This window comes from Dasypus novemcinctus, chromosome 12, assembly GCF_030445035.2.
Source record: "Dasypus novemcinctus isolate mDasNov1 chromosome 12, mDasNov1.1.hap2, whole genome shotgun sequence".
Classification (NCBI taxonomy): domain Eukaryota; kingdom Metazoa; phylum Chordata; class Mammalia; order Cingulata; family Dasypodidae; genus Dasypus; species Dasypus novemcinctus.
In genome coordinates, this window is record NC_080684.1 from 19,491,220 (window position 1) to 19,511,532 (window position 20,313).

General features: G+C 36.2%; 1 pseudogene; it reads right to left on the bottom strand.

Annotated features, from left to right (window-relative positions):
• Positions 1-11,338: 11,338 nt before the first annotated feature.
• On the bottom strand, positions 11,339-12,114 carry LOC139440082 (olfactory receptor 8S1-like; annotated as a pseudogene).
• Between the last annotated feature and the right edge of the window lie 8,199 nt (positions 12,115-20,313).

Below are 20,313 nucleotides of genomic sequence, written 5' to 3' on the forward strand. Positions count from 1 at the left end.
TTCCTTCAGGATCTCCCTCTTCCACTTTTTCCATACTTATATGATCTCTCCCCTTTCTTCATCCTTATTCCTTTTCTCCATGTTTCTCTCTCTTCTCACCACACTAGGTTTAATACTTTCTAATCTTTTCTTTATTGCTCTAAGAGTGTCATATCCATAGATTCATTAGGTAAATAGTTTTAAAGTTGTACATTTCCCATGCTAGGAGATTTCAGCTCTTGATTAAAGTAGGATTCCTGACTGGCTTTCCTCTCTCTGACTATCTCTTTGTCCATCAAGATGTTGCCATGTATCTTAAGCTTGGTTCTACCAATTTGCTACTGCACCCTCCTCCCTACACTTACCATCTTCTTCAAACCCAAGAAACATTTGGTTTCTCTTTTCATTCTTACTGTAGAGTTTTGGGAACCAAGTGACTTTGGTGCATGCTGCTCAGAGACCGGCAAGAGGAAGAGTAGTGGGAAGGAAGCTATCAATTCTGCAAGACCAACCATCAGGACAATGGACTCTGATCCTCGGGGGAATCCGAAGGAGAATCAGCAGAGCGTCAGTGCCATCCCAGGAGGTCTGGAATTTTTGCCCATTTGCTACCTTCCAGGTGAGCTGTACAGAGCAACGTACCTTATGGAAGACCTCTGTGCTCCTGGTTTATATTCTAGCAAGTTGATTACCACTTCCAGTCACCTTCAGTTCCTTTGGTTTTTCTTTGGGGAAGGGACCAGTTGCAGTTCATGCCCCACCTGCTTCATGAATCCAAAGTTTTGATTCCTTCAGAAATCCATGTTTTTCTTAAAATGGTAAAGCCTTCAACACTCTCATTCTCAGACATACTTGTTTCCAAGTAAGCATTCAGGACATGGACAATTTTCCTAGTATTTAGCCACATGTGAATATTCTGGGGGAGGGGGGGGCGAGGAATAATGAGTCTTCATATCTTTCACCAGAATGCCTGCATTGGATATGGTTATCTGACCAACTGGCATAGATCAGAGGGTGGCTGAAGGGAGCATAGTGGTCATAGGCCATCACTGCGAGCAGGTAGGCTTCAAATCCTGTAGTAGAATACACAAAGAGAACGTGAAACCTCTACTGAGATTTCTTTCCTCTGTGGCAGGAAGTTTTGTAGTATCTTGGACACAGTGGCAGGGGAAAAGCAAAACTCTAGGAAGGAGAGGTGGTCTCATGATTTATGTGTGTGGGCCTATGGCAATTACAGCATATAAGATTATGCTACTAATATAAAATAACATTGAGTAAGACATTTCTTGTTGTATTAGAATTGTTAGTAGAGTGCACAACTGAAAATAACATGCTTAATACCCTACAATTAGTGCTATCTGCTAATAATGGTATCATACACCCTTTGCCAAGTCTAAGGAAGGGACCGCAGTACCTATGATGCCATCACTAGCTATTACCAGCCCCATTCTTTCCTGGCTTCCTAAAAATTCGAGGATTGGAAAGAATGGGGAAGCATGTTCATTTGATTGGCCTTAGGGGAATTTAGCATTGATAAGGGTAAACTGTCTTCCCCTTCTCATGGGGAAGGAAGGTTTGCTTTGCATTTGTAAAATCCAAATGAATCTATAGATAGTAGCAAGATTTTGATGATATTCTGTCATAATTTGTAACAAATGTCTCACAGCAATGGAAGGTGTTGTTGGTGGGTTGATGTGTGGGACCCCTATATGATATTATGCATGTTTGCTTTGTAAGTTCACAACTTTTACTTTATACTTATTGTTCATGTGTGTTCATGTATAAATGATATAAATAATAACAATAATAGGGTGGGTTGGGGGAAAAATACACCAAATGTAGGATACTTTGGTTCATAGTAATATCTTGAGGATGATCTTTAGTAATTAGTTAAAAATATTTCACAACAATGCAAGATATTGGTGGTAGGGTGGGGTATGAGAGCCCTTTATGTTGTTATCTATGTTTGCTTCATAACTTCACAACTATGACTACACATAGTTGTAGAGTTTATATATATACATACATATAGATTATATATATACGTACATAAATATTATTGTTTATATATATTTATATATGAGTGGTATACTTCAACAAATACATTTAAAATATATCTATATATAAAAAAGAACCACTCAAAAAAACAGAGGCTGCCTACAAGTACATGAGACCAAGATCTCATTCCACTGTTGGCCTTCTGCTTCAGCCTTAGATTTGTTGATGTTTCCTCTATGCCTATCTGAGCCAGGGAAAAATGAATTGGAAAAGGTAGGTTTAGGCTCTCTTATATTTACCACGTCCAAGATGACTATCTATTGGAAGAAGTTTTTCTGCAGCAAGAAGCTGTGGGGTGTTGTTGGTGCTAGAGAAGAGGTGGGTTTGCAAAGAGTCTTCCAGATCAGGAAAAATTGCATTGAGGAGAACAACAGGACCTTCAAAAGAAGTCCTACATACTGTCCCCAGAGCCAACGTTTGAACAACTGCCAGAGGTCCTTTGCCTGGTCAGACATAGCTAATGAGAAAACTAGTGGTAATCAGTAGTGATTAGTTAGCTGGAGTCACTTGTTCTGTTCCCTCTCCCCATTTGTCCCACACGTTGGAAGAGCTGAGACTGGAAGAGATGGTGGAGGGGGTGTCTTTGAGCCAGATTAGTCCTCCTCAAAATGATGGGGATCGCAGCTCAGACCTGCATTCGAGGAAAGAGAGGTGTAAGACCTAAGTTAAGTTTGGGATGTGTCTTTAATTAGAATGTACCTTTACTAGTAAAAATGATCAGAACATTAAAGATAGGCCTAGTATCTTTTTGAGAAAAAAGGGAATAGGAATTTCACAGAGTTAGGTGGAATGTAGTGCCCTTGAAAAAATCCAGAACAGTTTCATGTTTATATGCCATGGATTTGGGACTCCTCAGTAAACTGATTACATTAAAGTTTTATGTATGGAAGGTATAAAAAGAAAAATATACCTAAATATTGGGAGTAGAATTACTTTTTCATTATCATCATCTTTTCTTTAGGATATATGCTTTCTTATAATAACTTAAAAATTGGAAATACGGATGTTATTAAATAGGACATGATTCATATATGATATGTTTATATATTTAAAAATTTAGGTAAAATATAATAGAACTTAAAATGGTTTAATATATTAATCACCTGCATTTACTATTTTTCTCATTATTGACATACAGAAAATAACACTAAATGGGTGCAAGTTATCATACTTGAAAAGATATGCAATGACATGGAAACATTTCTCAAAAAATACAAATTTTGTGATTCATATAAGCACTGCATATTTCATAATACTTGTTAAAATAAGAAGAAAATTACCCAAATAATCGCCTTAAAACCCTTGATTTCTCCAAGTAGGCTAAATGGTAAGAAGAATGCCAAAATGGAGGTGAAATGTTGGAGAGGACTAAATTTCATCCTTTACCATAGAATGAATACCAGTCCCTCTCATGCTCCACATGGCATCACCCACATCGCTCAAATGATAATTGCTCTGTCCAGAACTTTTATCACTTTTGTCCATCTTCAGGGTCTCCCAGTCAGAGCTCATACCCTTCATGGATCTCTGGTCTGTAACTTTGCTTCCCCTGAGACCCAACATGATGTAATGAAATCTTATGATTTTCAGTAACTTTCTGCACATTTAAACATTTAATTCCCCAAATAATTCAATACATATATATTTTTACCAAGAGCCAATAAAACAATGTGAATAATAAATCAAATTATGGTTAACCAAAACTTTTTGGGTAGAGATGCCTGGGTATTCCATTGATCAGACTTTGAGCAGTATTTAATCTGAACCATCATCCCCACCCTGACCCTATCTTCAAAGAGCCTTTATGCTTCTTTCTTAAGCTTTTATGAAGTATCCTTCAGCATCTAAAATATGGGCCATCTAGAAGAGTTTAGTAATAACATTTAGTAATAACTCATCAGATTTCCTGAAACTAGTGGTTCTTTCATAATTCATTGTCTCTCTACAGTCTGCTGCCTGTGACTTTGCAAACCTTTCCTCAAGGTTCTTTTCACAGCTGCCTTCCCTTCTTTGTTTTTCAGGCTGAAGATGAGGGGACTCACTATGGAATAATTGCAGCCTATTGAATGGAGAAAATCAGTTCCAGAGGTGAGCCTGAGGTTGGCATTAGATGTTGTGACCCTGTGGATGTGAATTCTTGTAAACAGGGCAGGTTGTTGAGGTCACTTCAGTTAAGATGTGGCCGAGCTGAATCAGGATGGGTCTTAATCTTATTGCTGAAAGCCTTGTAGGGAAGGTCACAGAGAGAGTGAAAGCTGTAACTGGGAGCAACCAGAAGGCAGGAAGCATTGGAATCCAGAAGGGAAGCCAAGAGAGGCTGCTATGTGCATTGTAATGTGACAGAAGTGAAGGAACAAGGGCTGATCACCTGTTGTCAGCAATATTCTGTGCATACTTTGTGGATTGTAGCAAATTTGCTGTAAGAATATTTCAATATTTGTCTTCTCTCCTGCTTCCCAGTCTGTTCTTTTCCCATTTCAAAACCCTCCTAAAATTCATAGCAGCTTAACTATATCATTTACCTCACTACTTTTTTAGTATTGACAAGACACTTACAAATTTTGATGGTTCTAGAACAGGATCCCAGTGGTGGAAGTTGCATATGAAAAGTATGATCATAATCTTTGGAATAAATTGAGTTAATATAAGAGAGCTGAGCCCTCCCTTTGAGATAAATAGTAGAAGATAATACGAAATGTATCTAGTTAATCTGAGATTTCTATATTTTCCTGTTAATTATTGTCAATAAATCAAGGATAAAAATATGAAATAGAGCACTCAGAATCAAGGTGAAAAATGTATTTCAACCTGAATAAAAGGAACTTAATATGGTGAGTAAAACAATGGTATTTAACTGACTCTGATCGTTAGATGAAGAGTAAGAGGTAGATGTGGTCAAAATGGTCTCTGAAGATGAGATCCAAACTGGCATACTGGTTTTTGGCATTTCATGATAAGGATGAAGAACAAGAAAAGTACAGGGAAGATCTATATAACATTCTAGAAAAGTCAAAACTATAGACACAGAAAATTGTATAGTGGTTGTCATCAGGGGTTGGAAGTTAGAAGAAGAGTATACCAAGAGGCTGGGGAGAAATTGTGGGTGCCTGACTCTTCTCTGTCTTGATTGTAGTGATGTTTACAAGATTCTATGTATTTTTCAGAATGCGTAGAAATGTTCAGTAAAAGAGTGAATTTTGCTACATCTAAATTAAAAAGGAAAGAAGTATTAAATGAAGCCATTTATCAAAGTTGAAAATACTCAAAAAGATACTATATATGTTCTTGTAAGTACATACTAGCAAATGGAAGAGAAAGACACAAACTAAAAGTCTTGACCTCTACAAAGGGAGGTGCCTACAAAGGTGGCTTCATCTCAATCTGTAGAATTTTCTTTCCTCGAAAAAAAAAAACGATAAAATCAATTTAACTATCAAACTTGGTACTGGCCACTTACCAGTAGGGTTTCAATTTGATAGATAATGTTTTGTTATTTTATAGAACATAATTACAGTGCATCAAAAACTCCATTTTTAGGTGGATAGGGTTCACAGGCTGGTGGTGGGGTTTCTATCAAGGTTTCTTAGTGGTGGATATCCAAAACTCTCTGGAAATGGTCTTATTAGATGTTGTATCTTACTTTTCTATTGATCAGGTGCTAAGGTCAGTTTTGGATCTATACATCCCACTGGAAAACTATGTTGCCCCTACCCTTTGACATCTTATTAATCTCTGTTTCTCTCAGGCAAAGTGCCCAATGATATACATCCCACTTGATCTCGAGATGAGCAGGGAAAGCTTGTAGGACACTCCTCCTGGTGGCCTGAAATTGTGTGAACAGGTGCATCTGTCTGTGACATTCAATCCCATATTCCAGCAACCTTCTAGAATGCTTCAATTGAGTTCCAATCTGTGACGAGATGACATTCATGAAAAACTCCTAAAGGACAGCACTTAGTCTAGCTGTTTTCCATAGGAAGACATTGATTCGAGATACATGCTTACTTCTAATTAGATTTCCATTTGTCTTCTGTTAGTGCAGACCTGCCCTTCCTTGTTCTCAAGTACAGGAGGTTCATGTTTTCTTACCTCTGAATTGGATTCGGGTATGACAATGCTTTTAAGGCAGAAGCACTACATTGATAACTTCTTTCTTCTTTCTGTCTTCTTGTTTGGAAGTTGTAATTTTTTTGAGGACTATCCCACAACGCGGAGATTGGGCAAGTTTGCTGATCCTCTTCCTACCTTCATAGAATAAAACCAACCTAAAGACCACCACCGTGATCAAATCTGCATGTGTCAAAGAGAAAGAAGGCCCCTGATGACTGTCAGTTTCTACCCTGTTCTTCCTGAACTTTCCAGTTTGATCAATGAATCTCACTTGTCAGGTAAAGCAGAATTACTCCCAAAGATCTAGTAAACCTGATTCTTACTAAAAATGATAGATCTATACCTGGTTAATGTTACTGTACTCTCAGTTATGCCTGAACAGTAAAATATTGTATTAGTTTGACTATTACTATAATAGACAAAAGACTTAAACATCTCTGACTTTTTGGAATGTTCTTACATGTCACACAGCTCTGAGTTAAAACTCCCCACGATGCCAGTGCTTTTTATCTGAAATAGTATGTGTGACAACTGCATATAACAATTTATATGAAAATTTCCCTAAATGTCTGTAGTATGATCTGGATTTGATCATGTAGAATTGATAATTTCCAGTTTTACAATGGGTTATCTGCTTTGCATTTAGCAATTGATGTTCCCAGGGTTGTTTTACTGTGCAATGATGGTATTAGATTTGTGGAACCAGTGTTTGTAATAATATCCTTGTCTGCACTAAAAATATCACTCTTGAAGATTTTCCTACTATTGTGTTTTTGTGTGACATCTGTATCTTTAAGGAAAAAGGCATGATACATTAAAAAGACACCTTTTTCATTTCTGGAAACTTGTTTTCACTCATAGCTATCACTCGGTTGTCTTGACTTCTGCAATGGGGGAGGCTATCAGCCCTGCCATGTATCATCTTCCAACCCTTGTTAGAGGAGAGGTTCCAGTATCCCTAAATCTTCATCCAGATGTGGGGTTATAATAGTCCCATAAAATGAGGTTGAATGCTCCATTAGAGAGCTCCAACACTCAGCTTACTCTTTAGAACAAGTCTGTAACTTGACCATTCTCTAACCTATTCTCTACTGAGAGGAGGTACTGATCATTAGAATCATAGACCTGTATATTCACGTAGCTTTAGATTTCACATTAGCTATCACAGGCATGATGGTGATCTTCTTTTATTTATTTATTTATTTATTTTTTTAATTACATTAAAAAAAATATGAGGTCCCATTCAACCCCACCGCCCCCGCCCCCCACTCCCCCCACAGCAACACTCTCTCCCATCATCATGACACATCCATTGCACCTGGTAAGTTCATCTCTGAGCATCACTGCACCCCATAGTCATTGGTCCACATCATAGCCCAGACTCTCTCACGTTCCATCCAGTGGGCCCTGGGGGGATCTACAATGTCCCGTAATTGTCCGTGAAGCACTATCCAGGACAACTCCACGTCCCGAAAACGCCTCCACATCTCATCTCTTCCTCCCGTTCCCCACACCCAGCAGCCACCATGGCTACCCTTCCCACACCCATTCCACATTTTCTCTGTGGACACTGGATTGGTTGTGTCCATTGCACACCTATGTCAAGTGAGGGCTTAGATTCCACATGGGTACTGGATGCACTCCTCCCGCTTCCAGTTGTAGACACTCTAAGCTCCATGTTGTGGTGGTTGACCTTCTTCAACTCCATGTTAGCTGAGTGGAGTAAGTCCAATAAATCAAAGTGTAGGATCTTCTTAACAAGGGGAACTCAGTCTATAGTCCTGACAAAGCATTTATTCTCAATTATAAAGCACATCAAAAAGAATTTGACAAGTGGCAGTACATTGAAAACAAACAGCACAATTTCATGGGAATTTAAAGGAAATATTTTATAAAGATTTGAGGAGATGCTGGAAATAAATTTCATGTTTACCAATAATCTTTTTAATATGTTGCATTATGTATAGCTTAAAAGAAGAAATATAAACTTTCCAACTCAGTTTCAAAACAATTGTGCACATTGAAGTTCTTACAATGTGCACATGGAAAAGGAAGTTGTACTATTCAAGAGAAAATGGATCTTACACAGATTTGTCTGTAAGAATAAGAACAATATTGAGATATTACATTACCAGTATTCAGTTTGTTAGTGATAACATCCTTGCCTTTAACTAAACTGATTTTAGCACTTGCCTTTAAAAACTCCAGGGCTGCCCATTGCTGGTGAAGGAAAATTTGGCAAGATGAGAAAGAGAAAATGGCTTTTATCTTCTAGCAGCAGAAGAGCAGACACTATCCTTTGTCATAAAAGTGACCTTGCAGCACCACAGAATTTGTCAGATTGCTTCTCTGGCCTATGAAAATAACCTTTAAACTCTAAAAGTCTGTAATTCTGAAAGGTTGTCTTATTTAATTGTTTGGTTCTTTGGGCAATACCAAGGTAATTTAAAGTAATTAATTTGCCCTGGTAATTTAGAGTGAGATTCTGCTATTGAAAAGTATAAGAATTTATAAACATTCCTTTAGTCAGAACAGGATAATTGCAATGTCTTTTTTCTCCCACATGCAGGAGTTTGAAACACAAGCCATAAATCCATTGGATTTACTACCTACAGTGTTTTAGTCCTGTCTTATTTAAATTGAACACTATCAAGAATTTTAATAGTTTCACAACATTTGACCTCATTTTTCAAGGTCCAGGAGTAATATTAAATGCTCAAAATAGTGTAATGCAATATTAGCCCAGTGAAACTGCATGAGATACAATTTGGAACAATGTGAGAAATAAATGAATGAAGCAACTGGTATTATGGGAAAAAGCTGACAACATGTCTAATCATAGTGGGACTATTACACTGAATTCAGTTTATATACACAAGGGAAGGTGATACTTGAAAATATGAATTTTGAAAATAAGAAGGAATGGGAAAATGGGTATGATATCATTCTAGGTAAAATGGTAGTATGTTAATAGTTCTATTTCAAATATATCCAAGAATGCATTGAAAGCATGTGGAACAAAATTTGAAAGATAAAAATGTAACTATTGATGTGTTAAACATAATGGAATATTATGCAGTGGTAAGAAGAAATGACGTTGTAAAAGATATGACAACATGGATGAACCTGGAGGGCATTATGTTGAGTGAAGCAAGCCAGACACAAAAGGACAAATACTGTATGATCGCCCTATTATGAACTAAATATTTTATGTGACATATAAATATATTATGCAAAATATGAATATGTATAGAATTGCAATATATAAGAGCCTTTTATCTTTGGAGCTGAACAAATGTAAGTTAATAATATAAAATGTTAATATCAAACAAAAAAATTTATACTGATTGAAGGAGACCAGACACAGACTACTACATAGTATATGATTTCATTTATATAAAATGTAAATATAAATAGATTTATAAAAGTGAAAGGATATTAGCGGTTATGTAGGTATGAGGAAGGAAAGCTATGGGGTGTAGAGTCTTTCTTTTTGGAGTAAAGAAATTGTTCTAAAATTTTTGAGATGGTGAATGTACAGCATTGTGATTATACTAAAAGCCATTGATTATTCACTTTGGATAAAATAGTCAGAAATAGCAGCCAAGTACAGTGGGGGAAGCATAAAGAGACTGAGAGGTGAGGGATTTTCCTTTTTTTTTTTTTTTTGGCCTATTCTTTATTTTTGTTATTGAAATAATGACAGTGCTCTAATAATGATTGAAGTGATGAATGCACAAATATGGAATTATTGCAAATACCATTGATTGCATACTTTGAATGAATTGTATGTTTATTAATATGTATCAATAAAATTGATTTGTTAAAAAATAGTGCAATAAAAAGAAGATAAAAATTGCCCCAAATCCAACAAGGAAGCAAAACTGCAAAATATGTTGAAAACAAGTCAGTGTGTTGGAATGGGCTGAAATATGTTTATCTTATATAAAATCTAAAATTTGATAAGTTTAGATTTTAAGAACATGTTTTACAAGAAGAATTACTAGCAACAATGGCTTTTAGACAAATATTCTTTAGGATAAAAGTTAGAGTTCATCAGAAGGTGCTTTGAGAGCACCAGGTGGGCACAGATACCAAAAGGAAGACTTGCAGAAAGAGAAGAGGGAGGATTAGAAGAAGGAAGAATCCATACTAGTCCTGGGTAAGAGGGCTTCTCAAAGCTCTCCCAAGTTCCCCATAATTTGGTACTTTTTCTGGGACAAACAGAACTTCTACATTTGACAATATTCAATTATTTCCCATTCAATAGAGACTCCTTCCCTAACATTATTCAACACTATTTGCTGTTGTTAAATCCTTCCCCTCTCCACATCTCTCTTTGTTTCTTCTCACTTTCTTTGTCTCTCCCTCCTCCTCACTCTGTTGAATCCCTTGTATCCTCCATCCTTTTAATAGGAGTATCCTGCTTATATGTTTACCTGATTAACAGCCAACAAGCAAAGGGAGACTTCAGACCAACAGTTGCAAGGAACTGGATTCTGCCAATAACCTGCATGAGTTTGGAAGTAGATTTCTTCCCAGAGACTCCAGATAAGAACCCAGAACATCCAAAACCTTAATTTCAGATCTGTGAGACATGAAGTAGAAAACCCTGTAGAGTCAGAGTCTGGACTCCGACTTATGAAACTGTGACAAAATAAAGGTGCATTGCTTTACTAGCTAAGTTTATGCCTATTTTTTATGGCAGCAAATTATCAGCTGTGAGTTTAACTGGTATATCTGGTAAATTCTGACTTCCTCTCTTGTACACATTCATCTAATTTTGTAGTTTCCAGAGTCCTAATACTACTGCCAGTCACACTCTTCTTCCACCCCGTGAAGTCCAAGTGCTTATTTTTCTTTCTTCACAGACCCAGGATCTCTTCTTGGAAAATGTTATGAATTCAAATAAAAAATTCAGGAAAAAAAACCCTGCAGGATCAATACTAATATGAATTATTTTCAAAAGTATGAATTGTCATGTCATTAACCCTATCTATACGATTAAGAGGTTTGCTGACTCATTGTTTTTTCTGAGTAATGGGAAGCAAAATAGCTCCCAACATTTTCCTTGACAATTTTTAAGAAGGGAGACCTGATACTGTGTCTTACAACATGCATAAATTGGGCAATTGGGAAGTTCTTAATATCACACATTTCGTGTCTTGCTGCAGTTCTTTCCTACTTGCCTTCATTCTCTGTCTCTTCTGTGTTCCTTGAGACATTGTACATATTTTAGCTTTATTCTTCTCACAGCAGCTTTCACTTCCTTGTTCTTTAGACAGTAGATGAGAGGATTCACTAGGGGCATGACTACACTGTACTGCATGGAGAGGATCAACTCCAGTGGGGAACGTGAGGTTGGCTTTAGATGGCGAAGAATAGCTGAGCCATAGAACAAGCTCACAGCAGTGAGGTGGGAGGAGGAGGAGAAAGCCTTGCTTCTGCCTAAGCTGGAGCTGATGCTCAGGATGGTGGAGACAATGCGGGCATACAAGTAGAAAAGCAGGAGGCAGGTCCCTAAGGCATGCAAGAGGGCAGAGCAGAGCAGCGTTGCAGAGTTGGTGGATGTATCAGAGCAGGAGAGAGGAAGAGGGAGGGCAATTCACAGGCACAGTGGTGGATGATTTGAATCTCACAGAAGTCCAAATTCAAATCCGGGAGGATGTTGATAAGTGCATCCAGAAAGGCCATGACCCTAGAGCCTCACACCAACGTCAAACATGACAGTTTACTCATCACCTGTGCATAGAGCATTGGGTGGCAGATGGCAGCATAGCAGTCACAGGCCATCACTGAGAGCAGGCAAGCCTCAATGCCTGTAGCAGCAAACACAAAGAAGACCTGAGCCAGGCAGCCTTCTATTGAGATGGCTTTCCTCTGAGACAGGGGGTTCTCTAGCATCTTGGACACAGTTACTGAAGAGTAGATGTTCTGAAAGGAGAGGTGGCTCAGGAAGAAGTACATGGGTGTGTGGAGGTGACAATGTATATGGATCATAAGTTCCCCATCAGAATCAGGAGATAAATCATGAGAAATAGTACAAAGAGCACACCACAATGCTTAGAGCAAAAATTAAAGCTTCTCATTAGGATTTCAATGCATTAATCTGCCATAACCACTCTCCTAGACACATCACCCACTATTCTCCAGATGTCCCCTTTGTGAATCCAAAGAGTTCTGTGTGCTCCTGACCACCCCAGGAACCTTCCTGTTTCCCTTACCTGTGTATGCAGATGTTTTTCATTCCTCTTTCTTGATTTGTGTCTTACTTACTTTGAAATTCTGCCTTATTTACTACTTTTTCCTCTTTTATCACTCACTCCCTTCTTCATTCTCATATAAATCTCTAGCAAAATCAGTATTAATCTCATTTTTTCAAAAGATGAAAATAAAGCTAAATAAGCAAATTCGTTACTCTAATTTACCTCATCTTGTTAAAGACTTTAAACCACATTGGCTTCCCTTTGCTGTGTAACAGTTAATCAATGTATTGTAAATTATTGACATCAATTGCCTTTCTATCTTGCTCAGGCAATATAGCAATATGTGTGTGTGGTGCCTTTCTTGTCTCTACAGTGATAGCACATTTTCATGGAGGGCAGAAATTTTGCTATTACTTTCTGTCCCCACAACACACACACACACATACACACATACACAAACACTAAGCAATGCATAATGCAGCCTCAATCAATAATTGCTAAATGAATTCATGAATTGAACAGAATATGTAATAAAAACTCTTGGGGTTATCTCCAGTCGCAGAAGGGCAACTTCAAATTGTAGTTAAGGGAAATGCATTATGGAGGCCAGGAATTGGGATAGAAAAGGAGGTGGAGTGCTCATCATTTTTTTATTTTTGGTGGTATTTGTAATAGCCTGACAAAAGCTTCGCTTTTGCTGAAATTACTGACACCTACACATCCCTGCTTTGGAGGGAACACCCCACAATTTGTGTAAATGTACAAATTCCATCCATCCATTCACCCACGAAGTCATTCAAGAAACATTGTTGAGTCTCTGCTCTTTGGCAGTTTTTGTACAAAGAACTGAAGACAGTCCTATACTATATTTTTATGACATGTTCTGGTGCAACTATCTGAGCAACCATTCTTCATGAGTTACGCGTTACCAAGCTATTTTGTAAAAACAGTCTTATATATGCAATATTATCCATATTTGTATTTCATATGAGGTTTTACTATGTTATATGGTCCCACGTTAAATTTTTAAACTTCCCTTCTAGTAATATACATGGCCTTAGAATTTCCTTGTCAACAACTGTAATACCCATATAGTAGCTTTGCTAGTTATAAACATTATGATGTACTTTTACCATTTCTATTCATTTCCAAAGATTTATAAACATCCTTTATAGCAATTCTGCACAGATTAACCCTCAACTTTCCATTCTTTACTCTCATTCTATTTTCTGGTGACCTATATTCTAATTATCAACTCCATGAGTTTACACAATATATTTAGTTCATGATAGCACAATCATACAGTAATTATCTTTTTGGGTTTAGCTTGCTTCACTTAAGACAAAGTCCTCTAGGTTCATTAATGTTGTCATATGTTTCATGATTTCATTTCTTCTTATAGCTGCATAATAGTCCATAGTGTGTACACACTACAATTTGTTTATCCATTCATCAGTTGATGGACATCTAGATTATTCCTTTTTTGTCATTTTTTAATAATGCCACTATGAACACTGATGTGCAGACATCTGTTCTTATCACTCTCCCAGTTCTTGTGGGTATAAAACTAGTAATGGTATTGTCAGGTCCCATGGCAAGTCTATATTCAACTTTCATAGGCACTGCCAGTACTCCACAGTGGCTATACTAGTCTACATTACTTCTAGCAATGACTAAGCATTCCTATGTCTTCACATTCACTCCAACATTTACAGTTCTCAGACTTTTTAATACTGACCATTCTAATAGGGGTGAAATGATATCTCATTGTTGTTTTGATTTGCATTTCCCTAATAGCTAGTGATCTTGAACATTTTTAAAATGTGTTTTTCCATCATTTGTTTTTCTTCTTTGTCTATTTTGCTATTTTTAAAGCTGGTTATTGTTTTTTGTTGTTGTTGTTGTTACTGAGTTTTAGTATCTCTTAATATACCATGGATATTAAACTCTTATAGTATATGTGATTTAAAATCTTTTCTTCCATTGAATTGGCTGCCTTTTCACCCTTTTGACAAAATGCCTTTGAGGTACAGAAATGTTTAATTTTGAGGTGGTCCAATTAATATTCTTTGTCTTTTGTTTCTAGTGCTTTGGGAGTATTTTAAGAAACTACAGCCTACCACAAGGTATTGAAGGTGTTTTCCTAAATTTACTTGTAGGAGTTTTATGATTTTTGCTTTTATATTTAGGACCTTGATCCATTTTGAGTTAATTTTTGTATACGGTGTGAGATGAGGGTCCTATTTCTTTCTTTTGGATATGAATATTCATTTCTCCAACCATAGTCTCTTTTGGTTTACTGAAAGGACTTGATAACCTTGTCAAAAGTCACTTGACTGTAGATGTGAGGGTACACTCCTGGGTTCTCAATTCCATCCCGTCAGTCAACCTATCTGTCTTTATGCGAGTACCATGCTGCATTTACCACTGTAGCTAAAAATAATGCTTTTAAATCAGGAAGTGAGAGTCCTCCAACTTCTTTACTTCTTTTTTTTTTAACAGATTTTGGCTATTTCGGATTCCTTGCCCTTCCAAATTAATTTGATAATTGACTTTTCCATTTCTGCAAAAAAGGCTGTTGGGAATTTTATTGTGATCACATTGAATCTTTAAATCAGTTTTGGTAGAATTAACATCTTAATGATATTTAGTCTTCTAGTCTATGAACATGGAATTTCCTTTCATTTATTTAAGTCTTCATCAGTTTCTTTTAGCAATGCTTTGTAGATTTCTGAATACAGGTCCTTTATTGACTTGGTTAGGCTCATTCTTAAACATCTGATTCTTTTCACTATTATTTTAAATGGAATTTTTTTTTTCTGATTTCCTTCTCAGATTGCACATCAGCAGTGTAATAGAAACCCTCTTGATTTCTGCATATTAGTCTTGTATCCCACCACTTTGCTGAACTCATGTATTGGTTCCAGTAACTTTGTTGTGTGTTTTTCAGGATTTTCTAGGTATAGGATCACATCATCAGTAAATAATGTTAGTTTTGTTTCTTCCTTTCTTATATGTATGATTTTCATTTCTTTAACCTAATTGCTCTAGGTAGAAGCTCTAGCACAATATTTAATAAGAAAGGTAAAAGTGGGCATCATTGTCTTCTTCCTGATCTCAGCAGGAAAACTCTCAGGTCTTTCATTGTTGAGGACAATGCTAGTTGTAGGATTATCATGTATGCATTTTACCATATTGAGAAAGCTTCCTTCTACTCCTATCTTTTGGAGTGTTTTTATCAAGAAAGGATGCTGTATTTTGTCAAATGTCTTTTCTGCATCAAATGGGAGGATCATGTGATTTTCCTTTTTTAATTTATTAATGTGGTTCATTACAGTAATTGATTTTCTTGTGTTAAACCACCCTTGTATAGCTGGGATAAAAGCCACTTGATAGTGGTACATAAGTCTTTAATGTGTTTTTGGAATCTTCAAGTATTTTATTGAGGAGTTTTGCATCTATAATCATTACAGACATAGGTCTGTCATTTTCTATTTTCATACCTGGTTTGGTATTAGGGTGATGTTGCTTCACAGAACGAATTTGCTAGGGTTCTTTCCTGTTCAATTATTTGGAAGAGTATGAGCAAGATTGCCTTTGAATGATTGGTAGAATTCACCTGTGAAGTAATCCGGCCTAGGGCTTTTCATCTTTGAGGGTTTTTGATGACCTCTTCAATCTTCTACTTGTGATTGGTTTATTGACCTCATTATTTCTTCTAGAGTCAGTGTAGGTAGTTCATTTTTGTATGAATTTGTCCATCTCATCTACATGGCCTAATTTTTGGCTAACAATTGTTCAAAATGACCTCTTTTCATCTCTATTATTTCAGTGAGGTCAGTGGTAATGTGACCCATCTCATTTCTGACTTTATTTATTTGCATCTTCTCTCTTTTTATCTGTTAGTTTAGATTAGAGCTTGTCGATTTTGTTGATCTTTACAAAGAACCAACTTTTTGTTTTGTTGACTGTCTCTACTTTTTTTTTCTTCTTTTCTATTCCATTTATTTTGCTCTGATCTTTACTATTTCTTTAGCTTGGTTTGAAATTAGTTTTCTCATTTTAGAAAGTTCTATTAAAGTGCAGGCCTGTGATCTTTTTATTTCTTATTTTCTTTGTACACTGTTTGTGATTTGTCACAGAATGTATTACGTGGCACCCCAAGCACAATGAATGGTGGTATAAAAACCACTGATAAACACAAAGGTATAAAATAATCAACCAAACCAATTCAAAATTACAAACTATTGGTAAACATTTGTGGATATCATAAAATTCATAGAAAGAGAGACATTTCATAAATATGAGGCAGAAATTAAAGAGAGTAAGTGGACAACTCTCAGTGGAAACAGAATTTTCCTGAAAGAATGTTTAGAACAGATAAGCCAGGAAACTATAATAAGTACTCAATTCAATATAAACGCTCTCTTTTTGAATTAAGAGGTATGAACCATTATTTTTAAATGGAACATGCATAATTAACGTCAAAATTCATCTTTATTTATTAAAGGCTTATGATTATTGGAAAATTAGAGAGTTAGCTTCTTAGCAATTTTGCAAACTATAAATGTTTTTATTTGCTCTGAGAGCATCTTATTTCCTAAGAGCAAAGGCTACAAAGTTACTGTTCCAGGTACCAGATGAGAAACTGTGGCTAATGTAGTGGAGAGATGAAGCAAGGTAAGTAATGAAAGTGTTGAATGGCCTGTACCGGTACTGACTCCTTGTTTACCCTTAGAGGGATGGAAAGAGAAAAAAGATTGAAATAGGCTTGTGACTGAATTGATGATAAAATGGGGCTGATTAGTGAAGTTCTTCTTCACTAGTGAAGTGTAGTTCTTCTACATATTTGAATGAAAATGAGACACAATAATGGTATACTAAATCAAAAGGAAATTGTAAGGTGATTATGTGCCAGGCACTATTCTAATATGAATAAACTAATTTAATCAACATAAACCCCCCAAATGTAAAGTTCCATAATGGTTCACATTTTAGAGTTGACTAAACAAAGACAGACAAATTTTAAATAAGTTGTGGAAGTCTAAACAGCGGGTATAGTTCCTGTCTATGAGGCCCTCTGTAGAAAGTGATAATCACTGCAAGTATGGTAATGCTTAAACAGGATAGTGTATGCAGTAGAGCATAATAATTATAAACTCAGGATTGAGCTGTGTTAGGCTGTGTTTGAATTTATTTGTGTGACCTGGGGTATGATAATTCTTTGAAACTTAGTTATTTATTTTAAATGGCAATAATAATGATTCCTAACTTAAAAGATAAGCAGACAATGATATCTCCAAGTCATGCAAGGCACTTAACTAAATAGCAAATCAATTACTGTTTTTCCTACTATAGCAAGATCTTACTTTATGTTCTATTTCTGCTTTTCCATTCATTCAGACCCAGGTAGATTATTAAAATTTTATCCTACTAAATATGCCTCATTTCTTCAGGAACTGACACAGATGATAAGGTGAGAATGTTTTCCTTTTCCGTGGTTTAAATTTTTCATGATTTCTGTTTTGAATCTAAGGAAACCAATGTTTTTTAAGCGGGTGCTGTTTTCTACTTGAATTTCTAACATTTCTCACCATTATGCATATTTTTGTATGCATATGTACACATGTATAACTTATATGTATAAAGTAACTTTACATGTGTTCATATGTATCACTGAAGTACTTCTTTTATTGTAAATTCCATCCTTCTTTTTCCAATAGTCTGTGTGAAGAGTGTTGATTGTTCAGAATACCCAGACTAACCATGCTATATATCTTAAATGTTACATGTTTGAACAGTGCTCAGAATTTCCCTCAAATTTTGTTCCCTTCCCAGTATTCCCTCTTTCAGGCAGCCAGAGGCTTAGGTGGGAAAACTTGTTTTCTTGAGATTTTCTCTCCTCACAAAAGTCATAAGAAAGTTCTGTCAACTTTGGTTCACTAAAATATTTTTAATCTTCCCTCTCATCTCTCCACACAAACAACATAGAATCTTCCTCCTGTATTTATGGTTTAGCCTCCTCTGCAGTCTCATTGTTTTTTCTTTTGCCACCCTCTAATTCCTTCGATGGACACTAGAATTGTCTATTCTAAACTAAGCAAAATTCACATAACTTAAACCAACCTTTTTAAAGTGTACAACTCAGTAGTATTTAGTACATTCACAGGGTTTGCAACCACCATTTCTCATTACCCCCAAAACATTTTCATCACTGTAAAAGAATCTAAAGATATCTCCTTCTTAATGTCCCTGTTGCAATGACAAGTACCACACAAAGGGTTGCTTAACAATAGGAATTGTTTCATGGTTTCAGAAGCTAGAAGACTTGTTTCAACCTGAGGCTGGTAACACTGTGGTAGTGTTGTGGCTGTCACATGGCTATGCCTTCTCCTTTTTCCTTCAGTTCCACTGACTTGTAACTTCTGCTACTCCACATGGCTTTCTCTTCCTAAAGCCTCTGGCAGTAGGATTAAGACCCAAACTCATTCAGTTGGGTCACTCCTTAACCAAAAACAACATATTCAAAAGGCCCTAATTACAATTTGCTCTAACCCAGAGGAATGGATTAGGAGTAAGAAGATATATTTTTTTCTGGGGTACATGAATCAGCCTACCACACCTTTCTTCCCTCCAGCTTCTGACAACCACTAATCTGCTTTCCATCTCTATGAATTGGTCAAATCTGGATATTTCCTAGAAAAGTAATCCTATAATTTGTATACGACTTCTTTAATTTATTGTATGTGACTTCTTTAATTTAGGGTAAACTTTTAGGTATTCATCGCTGTTGTAGCATGTATCAGTACTTCATTTCTTTTTATAGCTGAATTATATCTATATAATCAAATATTATTCAGGTAAAATTGTAGGGATAGAAATCTGGTTCATGGTAGTCAGGCGCTGAGATGTAGGAGAAAGGTTGACTGCAAAGAGGCCAGGGAGAAATCGTTGGTGATTAATTTGATTGTGGTCATGGTTATGAGAATCAAAGCACTTTTCAAAATACAAATAAATGTAGATAAAAATTGTGAATTTTACACATACAAATAAACAAGGAAAAAGTATTGTATGAGACCATTTATGCAAAGTTAGGAGTAGTCACAGCAGCACTGTCTACATTCTTGTAAGTACATAATAATAAATGGACAAGAGCAACAGAAGCAGAGTACAGGAAGATCGTTACCTCTGCAAGGGGAGAGGTATACAAAGCGAGCTTCAACTCTATCCAAAAATTTCATTTCTGAAATAAAAAATGTGATTTGAGGTAAACAGAACAAAAAACAGGGAAGAGAAAACCTCTTTGAGCAAAGAAGAAAAGGATGCAGCAAATAAAATCTATACTTATTTATATTAGGCATACACTCAACATGAAACCACTGTTAGTTTTTACTGGCATAAATCTTTAAAACTAATTTAGACATATATCTGAATTGTGTACCCTGAAATACAGACTAAATTAACTTCTTCCTTGTGGTTGTATACTAAAGAATATTATGCTCACTGGCTAAATTCCTTTGTAACTAAAGGCCTTGAGACTCTAAGCTACCTATATTGTGTCCAGGGACCATCCTTTAAACAAGTTTTTAAGTAAATCATAGTTTGTGGAAGGGAGATCTAGAAAGCTAGGGTGCACAGTTTGAACACTCCATAATTTTTTCCCCAGAACTGATATTCAAACACTACTGGATAAGAAGTCCTGTAGTTACAGCAGCCACCACTGCTCTTTCTGAAATGCAAAAATGTGTATTAATCTCCCCAGAAATGTGAAATGAATCGGCACAAATGACAAATGTTACCTCTGAGGTCCCATTGTTAAATTATAGGAAGCAGCTGATGGAACTTTGAGAAAAGAAGTCCCACAGACAGTAATATGCATCTAGTAGAGTTTTGCATTCATCTCTGTTATTTTCACAAGATTAGCATTAAAAAAAGCAACCAAGCACATATATGAGCCTCA